The sequence below is a fragment of the Ahaetulla prasina genome, chromosome 6 (genome assembly GCF_028640845.1).
Source record: "Ahaetulla prasina isolate Xishuangbanna chromosome 6, ASM2864084v1, whole genome shotgun sequence".
Taxonomy (NCBI): domain Eukaryota; kingdom Metazoa; phylum Chordata; class Lepidosauria; order Squamata; family Colubridae; genus Ahaetulla; species Ahaetulla prasina.
Genome location: NC_080544.1, coordinates 110330659 through 110340369, shown reverse-complemented (window position 1 = coordinate 110340369; position 9711 = coordinate 110330659). Strand labels below are relative to the sequence as shown.

At 34.5% G+C, this 9711-nt stretch overlaps 1 pseudogene; it reads left to right on the top strand.

Moving 5' to 3' along the window:
• Positions 1 to 2720: 2720 nt before the first annotated feature.
• LOC131201570 (U2 spliceosomal RNA) lies at positions 2721 to 2856 on the top strand (annotated as a pseudogene).
• The last annotated feature ends 6855 nt before the right edge of the window (positions 2857 to 9711 follow it).

Genomic DNA, 9711 nt, shown 5'->3' with positions numbered 1-9711 from the left:
GATTTTGAGTAAAGCCTTTGGGGTTATGAGAAGAAACCACAGAGTCAGGTAATGCATCCCAAGCATATACAATCCTGTTACAGAAATCTTGTTTTCTGCAATCTAAACTGGAGCGGTTGACATTGAGTTTAAATCTGTTGGTAGCTCTTGTGATATTGTTATTGAAACTGAAAAAGTCATTGACAGGAAGGACATTACAACGGATGATTTTATATGCTAAACCCAGATTCTGTCGAAGGCGACGAAGTTCCAAGTTTTCTAGACCCAGGATATCAAGTCTGGTGGAATAAGGTATTTTATTGGTTTCGGAGGAGTGGAGAATTCTTCTCGTAAAATACCTTTGGACACGCTCAACTGTGTTGATGTCAGATATATGGTATGGGTTCCAGACAGGAGAGCAGTAATCAAGAATTGGCCTAACAAATGTTTTATATGCTCTGGTCAGTAGCGTGGTGTTTTTTGAAAAGAAGCTTCGTAAAATTAAGTTAACAACTCTTAGAGTCTTCTTAGCTATATAGTTGCAGTGGGCTTTGGCACTTAAATCTTTAGATGTAAAAACTCCAAGGTCTTTGACAGGGTGGGGGTCATCTGCGAGGCAATGTCCATCAAGCATGTACTTTGTGATTGGGTTCTTTTTTCCAATGTGCAAGACTGAGCATTTACTGGTTGAGATTTGTAGTTGCCAAATTTTAGACCAAGCAGTTAGATGATCAAGGTCCTTTTGAATTGTGGATGTATTGTCAGTGGTGTTGAAAAGTTTGACATCATCAGCAAAGAGAACACAGTTACTTGAGATATGATTACAAAGATCATTTATGTATATTATAAAGAGAGTAGGTCCAAGAACGCTACCTTGAGGAACGCCACTCGTGACAGGAACAGGGTTTGATATATTGTCATATATATATATATTTGATATACCGTATATACTCGAATATAAGCCGATCCGAGTATAAGCCGAGGTCCCCAATTTTACCCCAAAAAACTGGGGTAAACTGGGGACTCAAGTATAAGCCGAGGGTGGGAAATGAGGCAGCTACCGGTCGGGGAAACCCTCCCTCCCTCAGCCGAGAAGGCTGGCGGCTCCCGCCCGCCTCTCACTGCACCGCAGGGCTTCCAGCTAATGCAAAAGCCCGCCAAGTTTGCGCCATCCGGTATAATGTGAAAAAGAAGAAAAAAACCTCGAAATAAGGATATACTCGAGTATATAGGAGGCGTTTTCAGCACAAAAAACGTGCTGAAAAACTCGGCTTATACTCGAGTATATACGGTATATGTCCAGGATATATAATATTTGTAGCTCAGGGTTGAAATGGAGGGTCTTTGGTACTCTCTGAGCTTGGTTGTTTCCTTGCTGACGTTTCGTTACCCAACTAGGTGACACCATCAGTGCTAGTTAAGGAGTGCCGTTTGCTGTTTACTAGCACTGATGATGTCACCTAGTTGGGTAACGAAACGTCTTCAAGAGAACAAGCAAGTTCCGAGAGCACCGAAGAACTGTTATTTATTTATAATTAGATATAATTATATATTAATAAAATTAATACAGGTAGTCCTTGGCTTACGACCACAATTTATTTGCACCTCTATAACTATCTGGTTTGGTTCTGCAACCCAACAAGAAAAACACAGACTTCAGAGGATAATTAGAACTGCAGAAAAAATAATGGCTACCAACCTGCCTTCCATTGAGGACCTGTATCCTGCACGAATCAAGAAGAGGGCGGTGAAAATATTTACAGACCCCTCGCATCCTGGACATAAACTGTTTCAACTCTTACCCTCAAAACGACGCTATAGAGCACTGCACACCAGAACAACTAGACACAAGAACAGTTTTTTCCCGAAGGCCATCACTCTGCTAAACAAATAATTCCTTCAGGGGCGTGGCCATGACCGTGGTGGGGTAAGGACCTTTCCTTCACTTCACAGGGCTTATTAATGAAGATTTATGAGAATTTATGCCGTTTGGAATGCACTGTTATGGACGAAAGTTAATAAATCATGAACTGAAAGTGTTAACAGCCCAGCAGATTGAATTTAAAACTGGTAGGTCATTTGAAACGGCTTGAATTAAGGAGTTTCTACAGCGTGGATTGACCGAGCCGGCAGACAGGATAAGTTGGAATAAATTACTGTGTTCTGTTTTTTCAAAATTAACTATCTTGTTCTGTGTTAAAAAATTTTTATTTTACTGCTGAGGCTAAGTGAAGGACTGAATTTGATAATGAGAAGATTTTTTTTTTTGAGCCTTCCGGAAGTTCAGCCAAGAAGAATTTATCTGCTTTGCTGTCGTGGAGGAAAAATGGCGCTGATTAATGTTAGCTGTGAAGTTTTGTGTTTCTTTGTGGAGTAATAAATCATGAACTGAAAGTGTTAACAGCCCAGCAGATTGAATTTAAAACTGGTAGGTCATCTGAAACGGCTTGAATTAAGGAGTTTCTACAGCGTGGGTTGACCGAAGCCGGCAGACAAGATAAGTAAGTTGGAATAAATTGCTGTGTTTTGTTTTTCCAAAATTAACTATCCTGTTCTGTGTTAAAAAATTTTTTTTTTCTATTGCTGAGGCTAAGTGAAGGACTGAATTTGATAATGAGAAGAATTTTTTTTTTTTGAGCCTTCCGGAAGTTCAGCCAAGAAGAATTTAATTGAAGAGAAGAGAAACTGATTTTTTATTGGATTGTTTGGTAGTAAGAGGATTTTACTGAGAACTATTGGCTATCGCTTCTCGGCCTTTTGGCTAAGATCAAGTGTAGAGGATTTTACTGAGCTAATTTTTTCTTTATTTTTTTTTTCTCTGGAGAGCAAATTAATAGCTTGTTTATATTACAAAAAAAAAAAAAAAAAGGATTTTGCTTCGTTTAAGTTGGTTTGTCTTCCTTTCTGCTTTGCTGCCGTGGAGGAAAAATGGCGCTGATTAATGTTAGCTGTGAAGTTTTGTGTTTCTTTGTGGAGAATCCTTGAACTTGAGAGATAACAGTGCAAATAAGCCGCTTCGCTTCAATTAAAAGACAGTCGTCCTTTGATCTTCACTAAGACCCTCTGTAAAATTGGTTTGGAATCCTAGTTTGGGAAATTTTTTGGTTTTTTTCAAAATGACTCAACAACTTTCAGAAACGCAGCAACTTGCTGCAGCTTTAAATAAAATTGGGGAAAAAATAGCAGGACTATCAGAGCGTATAGATAATTTGACATTGAAACTGACATCTGAAATGCAGAATTTAAAGCAAGAGATGAATGAAAACTTTGCAAAACAAAAGAGGAAATGATAATGATTAAAGATGAAATGGAGCAGATGCATGTGCATGAAGTAAAAGTAGATCGGCAAATTGGTAAAATATTTTATAAAATGAGCAGCAAGATAAGAGAATCTGTCTTTTGGAAGAAGAGATGAGGAAATATAATTTAGTTATCAGAGGAATCTCAGAAGAAAAGGAGTATAAATTGAAACAGCGGGTTTTGAAATGGATTAATGATTTGGATACGCAACTTACGCTCACAATAGCAGACCTGGCAAGTGTTTTAGAATTGGATATAGAAGGCAAAATGGTTCTAACAGAAATGTGCTTGTCAGGTTCGCAAATCTTGGTGATAAGTTGGAAGTTATGGCCAAGGTGAGAGAGTTGGGAGATGCTTTGAAGTTCGAAGGGAAGACTATTCAAGTCTTCCCGGATATATCAAGAGAAGAAAGGGCATGGAGATTTTTTTTAAAACCAATCACAAAAGTTTTGAGGGATAATGGAATTAAATACAATTGGAGGCCACCACAACAATTGAAATTTTTTTATAAAGGAAGGATGCGTACAATCACCCCAGATATAGATGCATTATTATATTTACGGGAGCTTGGACTGATTGAGATGGAGGATTTAATGGAGATAAAAGATCAAATGCTTCAGATGGGTGGAACATACGGAAACATCAATCCCAGAAGAAGAAAAAGGGGCTATTGGAGGCAAGACTCCAAAGGGTTAAAGAGGAAAGAAATATCACCTGTGTTGGTTGAACAGAAGAAGAGTCGTGAGGATACAGTAGAGAAGAAGCAGATAAGAGTCTTGGAAAATATGAAGCTGAATGCGGTCATCGTTATCTTTTTTTTGAGTGATGAATTTAAATAGACAGCCCGAAAGAAGTGGCCCGGCATTGGCACGTCCCTCTCCCCATTCTCTTTATAGAGGCGAAACCGATGAGGATGTGGGGAAGAAGATTGTTTGTACTTTATTGTTTGTTTGTTTTGTTTTTTCTGTTTTCTTATTGTTGTTTATATGTTAAATATGGTAGTTTAATGTCGGGTGGTGGGCACAGAAAGGAAGATGCGGGATAGGATTAAAAATTTATATTTTAAATGGGAGTTATAAAAATAATGTCATGGAATGTGAAGGGTACAGGAATCAGATTAAAAGAAGAAGATTGGAGCTTAAGATTAAAAGGATTTGCCAGACATTTTATTTTTACAAGAAACCCATCAGAAATCTGAAGATTCAAATAGAATGTATATAAAAGGTATGCAAATATATGAAAAGCATTTGGAACTTCAAAAGCTAGAGGAGTTGCAACACTGATATCAGATAGGGTGTACTTTGAAAACATAAGGTAATTTTGGATGAAGATGGAAGATATGTAATAATTGTTGGAAATCTTAATGAGGAAAAAGTGACACTTGTTAATTTATATTTACCGAATGAAAACAAAGAGAATTTCTTGAAAAATAACAAAATTTTGGAGAATGAAAGTGTAGGAAAGTAATTGTGGCTGGGGATTTTAATTAATCAGAGATAAAATAGATAGTACTAATCCCACCCGCTGTGGAGGAGCAAATAAAATGGGGATTTTAAATATGTGGATGCTTCAAATGGCGTGGTTGATGTGTGGAGAGAGGTTAAAGGAATTGAGAGAGTATACACTTTTTTCTAAGATATATAATACATATTCTAGAATTGATTATATTTTTCTTTCTAAAGATTTGTTGAATAATGTGGATAAGGTAGATGTGGGAATTTAAAGATTCTGATCATGCAGAAGTTATGGTGGACTTAGATTTTAATTTTGAGAAAAAAGAAGCTATTGGAGATATGACGAGAAATTGTATAAAATGAAAAGGATAAAAATGGATACTTAAAAACTGGAGGAAAGTTGGAGATTAAATGATAACGGGAGGTTAAATTTGAAATTGTTTGGGATGCGATGAAAGCGGTGTTTAGAGGAGAGTATTAAATTATCAAGTAGGAAATATAAAAATTATAAAATTAAAATGGAAAGAGATAAAAATCAGATTAAAGAATTGGAAAATCAATTTTGCTTACTAAAGAAAAAAATTCTTCAGGAGCTTAATATGTTAAGAAATAAAATGATAGAAGAAGATACAGAGTTAGTAAAAGAAATTTGAGATTTTAAATAGGAATTTTTTTGAATTTAGTAATAGAAATTCTAAATTATTGGCAAAGATGGCGAAAGATAAAAGAGAGAAGAGAGAAATTGGAGTTTTGATAGATGATAGAGGTATAAGATGTTATAAAAAATTAGAGAAATGTGAAGTGGTTAGAAATTTTTTTCAGAAACTATATTCAAAGAAACCAATTAATCGGGGAAAATTGCAAAGCTATTTAGAAAAGTATGTGGTGAAAATTGATCAAACATATAAGGAATTGATGGAAGAAGATATAACACAAGATGAGATTAATGGAATAATACAAAAATTAAAATTAGGGAAAGCTCCAGGTGAGGATGGATTACCTATTGAGTTTTATAAAGAATTTAAAGAATTAATAATACCAAGATTGCAAAAATTATTTAATGGAATATTACATGGTGGGGAAGTACCTTCGTCATGGAATAGAACGGTGATATCCCTAATTCCTAAACCAGATAAAGATTTAGAAAGGATTGAGTCCTATCGGCCCATTTCTTTAATTAATCAGGATGCAAAGATATTTACTGCTATTATAAGTAATAGATTAAATAGATTTATAGATAGATATATAAGTTATAATCAAGTAGGCTTTGTGAAGGGTAGATACATGAGTGATATTGTTAGAAGAGTATTAAATATTATAGATGTAGCTGAATATAATGGTGATAAAATTGGTATAGTATCATTGGATATTTTTAAAGCTTTTGATTCTGTACAATGGGAAACAATTAAAGTAATTGTGGAGGCTTTAGGCTTTGGTAATAAGTTTATACATGTTATTTCAAAATTGTACCAAAAGAGCAGTGCAAGAGTGAAGGTGAATGGAATATTAACTGAAGAGATAAAATTAGAAGCTGGTACGAGACAAGGATGTCCCCTGTCCCCAACATTATTTTTATTGGCTATGGAAATATTGACAAAAATGATAGAAAAAGATGAAGAATTAGAAGGATATAAGGGGTATAAGATAAATTTGTATGGATGATACTTTAATTATTTTGAAAATGTAGAGAAAGATTTGAAAAGATATATAAGCATTTGATAGAATTTGAAGAAATGACAGGATTGAAAGTAAATTGGTCAAAGTCAGAATTATTGATGGATAGTAATGGTAATGAGTCTGAGAATATGCAAGAGCAATTTGGGATAAGGATTAAAACACATTGAAATATTTGGGTATAGTGCTTTCACTTAAGGTTAAAGAATTGAAAAAACTTAATTATGATGTGGTGATTAACGAAATTGAGAAGAAGATAGATAAATATAAAATTTTAAAGTTGTCTTGGTTTGGTAGAATTGCAATGTGTAAGATGATGTTGCTGCCCAAGTTCAACTTTTTATTCGAGATGCTACCACTAAATTTGACAGAGAAAGATATTGAAGGATATCAGAAAAAACTGGATAAATTTTGCAATGGTGGCAAAAGACCCAGATTAGTGAAGAAAATGTGGTATCAAAATCAAAAGGAAGGTGGATTAGGAATCCCCAAATTATTTAATTATTACTGTGCGTATGGTATCCGGATAGTGGTAAAAATACTTAAAGGTGAAGATAATTATTGGAGAGATTTAGAGTTAAGGGATATAGAGAAATTTGGATCAAGGTGGTTTTTAGATAAAGCAAATTTAAAATGTGTAAGTAGAAGTTATTGGTTAAAGGGATTAAGTAAAATGTGGAACAAATTTGTTAAAATTTTAATTCCGGATATAATCTTTTTGGGGGAGACAACTGAATTTGGCCAATTAAAAATAATATAAAACGAATGAAGTGATTAAAGAGGAAAATATAGAAATTATTAGAGATTGGATAAAAGTTATGGGAAATGAAAGGAGGAATAAAGAAATTATTGAAAAATTAGGGTTAAGTTGGTTTGAAAAAATACAGATAGAAAAATGGACAAAAAAACTAAAGGAAAATTATTCAATAAATAGATGTGAAACTGAATTTGAATATTTAGTATCTCGGATTATGAAAGATGAAATTGGGCTAAAGGGACTCGTTAGTAGGGTTTATAAGATTATAAATTCTGATGAAAAATTACAAAGAGTGATGAGGACAAATTGGGAAAAAGATCTTAATATTGAAATACCAGAATCAGATTGGAATGTGAATTGGAAGAGTAGAATTATGAGAACTTTATCTATAAGGATTAAAGAGCACAATTATAAAGTTGTTTGAAATGGTATTTGACTCCAGTAAGATTGTCACAAATGGATAAAAACTAGTAAAAATGTTGGAGATGTGAGATGGAATTGGGGACTTATGAACATATGTGGTATAATTGTGATAAGGTAAAGAAGTTTTGGCAACAATTGGAGTAAATGATATTTGAAATGATGGGGAAAGTAATAACATTGAGAGTGGATACTATATTATTGTTGGTAATTAAGGAAATAGAATTAACAAAATATGAAAAAGAATTGATTAGAATTATGATTATAATAGGTAGAATTATAATAGCTAGATATTGGAAACTAGATGTGATTTTTAGAATAGAAGAGTGGAATTCTGAAATGTGGAAATTAGCTTTAAATGATAAAATGACATGTGATATTAAAATTAGAAGTGGTGTGTATAAAGAAGATATTTTCTGGAAGACTTGGAAACCATTTGTGGACTTTGCGCTTGGAACATTGGACGCTTCAGTACCTGTACCTCGAGAACGTGGATTTTGGCAATCATGAGGATATATCCGAAGACCCAAATCTTCCTTTTATGTATAGCACAAGGGTGTAATAATGTATTTTTTTTTGTTTGTTTGTTGTAAAAAAAGTAATAATAAAAAAAAAAAAAACAAAAACAAATAATTCCTTCAACACTGTCAAACTATTGACTAAATCTGCACTACTATTAATCTTCTCATCGTTCCCATCACCAATCTCTTTCCACTTATGACTGTATGACTATAACTTGTTGCTGGCAATCCTTATGATTTATATTGATATATTGACCATCAATTGTGTTGTAAATGTCGTACCTTGATGAAGGTATCTTTTCTTTTATGTACACTGAGAGCATATGCACCAAGACAAATTCCTTGTGTGTCCAATCACACTTGGCTGATAAAAAATTCTATTCTATTCTATTCTATTGAGCCCAAAAACTCCGCCGGCTCCGACAGGACCTGTGTTTAACACACAGAATCATCTATTGCAATGTCCTTCCTGTTGAAGACTACTTCCGCTTCAATCGCAATAATACAAGAGCAAACAATAGATTCAAACTTAATGTTAACCGCTCTAATTTTGACTGCAGAGAATATGACTTCTGTAACAGAGTTGTTAATGCTTGGAACACACTACCTGACTCTGTGGTCTCTTCCCCAAATCCCCAAAGCTTCAACCAAAAACTTTCTACTATTGACCTCACCCCATTCCTAAGAGGACCGTAAGGGGTGTGCATAAGTGCACAAAAGCGCCTACCGTTCCTGTCCTATTGTTTCCTTTCAATGTATGTGCTTGTATATAATGTCGTGACAATTAAAATAATAATAATAAAAATAATAATAATAATAAAAAAGTATTTCTTAAGTGAGATATTTGTGAATTGATTTTCCTCCTATTTTACGACCCTCCTTGCCACAGCTATTAAGTGAATCACCGCAGTTGATAAGTGAGTAACCCGGTTGTTAAGTGAACCTAGCTTCCCCATGGACTTTGCTCGTGAGAAGGTCGCAAAGGAGGATCAACGTGACCTCGGGACACAGCAACGGCCGTAAGTATGAGTCAGTTGCCAAGCCTCTGAATTTTGATCGTACGATCATGGGGATACTTCAAAGGTCGTAAGGGTGAAAAAAACGGTGATAAGTCACCTTTTTTCAAGTGGCGTTGTAACTTTGAACGGTCACTTAAATGAACTGTCGTAAGTCGAGGACTACCGGTAATGTGATTAGAGAGTCACATGATCAAAAATCTGGGCCCCTTTTTATTTAAATTAATGGAGAAAATGCAATTTGGAGATTGTTTTGTTAGAATAATTAAAGTGATTTATGGAGAGCAAACAGCTCAGATTATAATAAATGGTAGTTTGACAGAAGTTATTAAGATTGCGAAAGGAACGAGACAGGGATGTCCCCTTATCACCACTATTGTTTGTTTTGACTCTGGAACCATTATTAGATAAAATACGAGAATTAACGAAAATAGAGGGAATTAAAATTAGACAATATGAGTACAAAGTTAGAGCTTTTGCCGACGATGTAGTGGTTACTTTAACAAATCCTATAAATTCAAGTACATCTATTGAAAGTCATTAATTTGGCTGAGATGGCTAAAACCTCAGCTTTTTTGAAAGACAATACG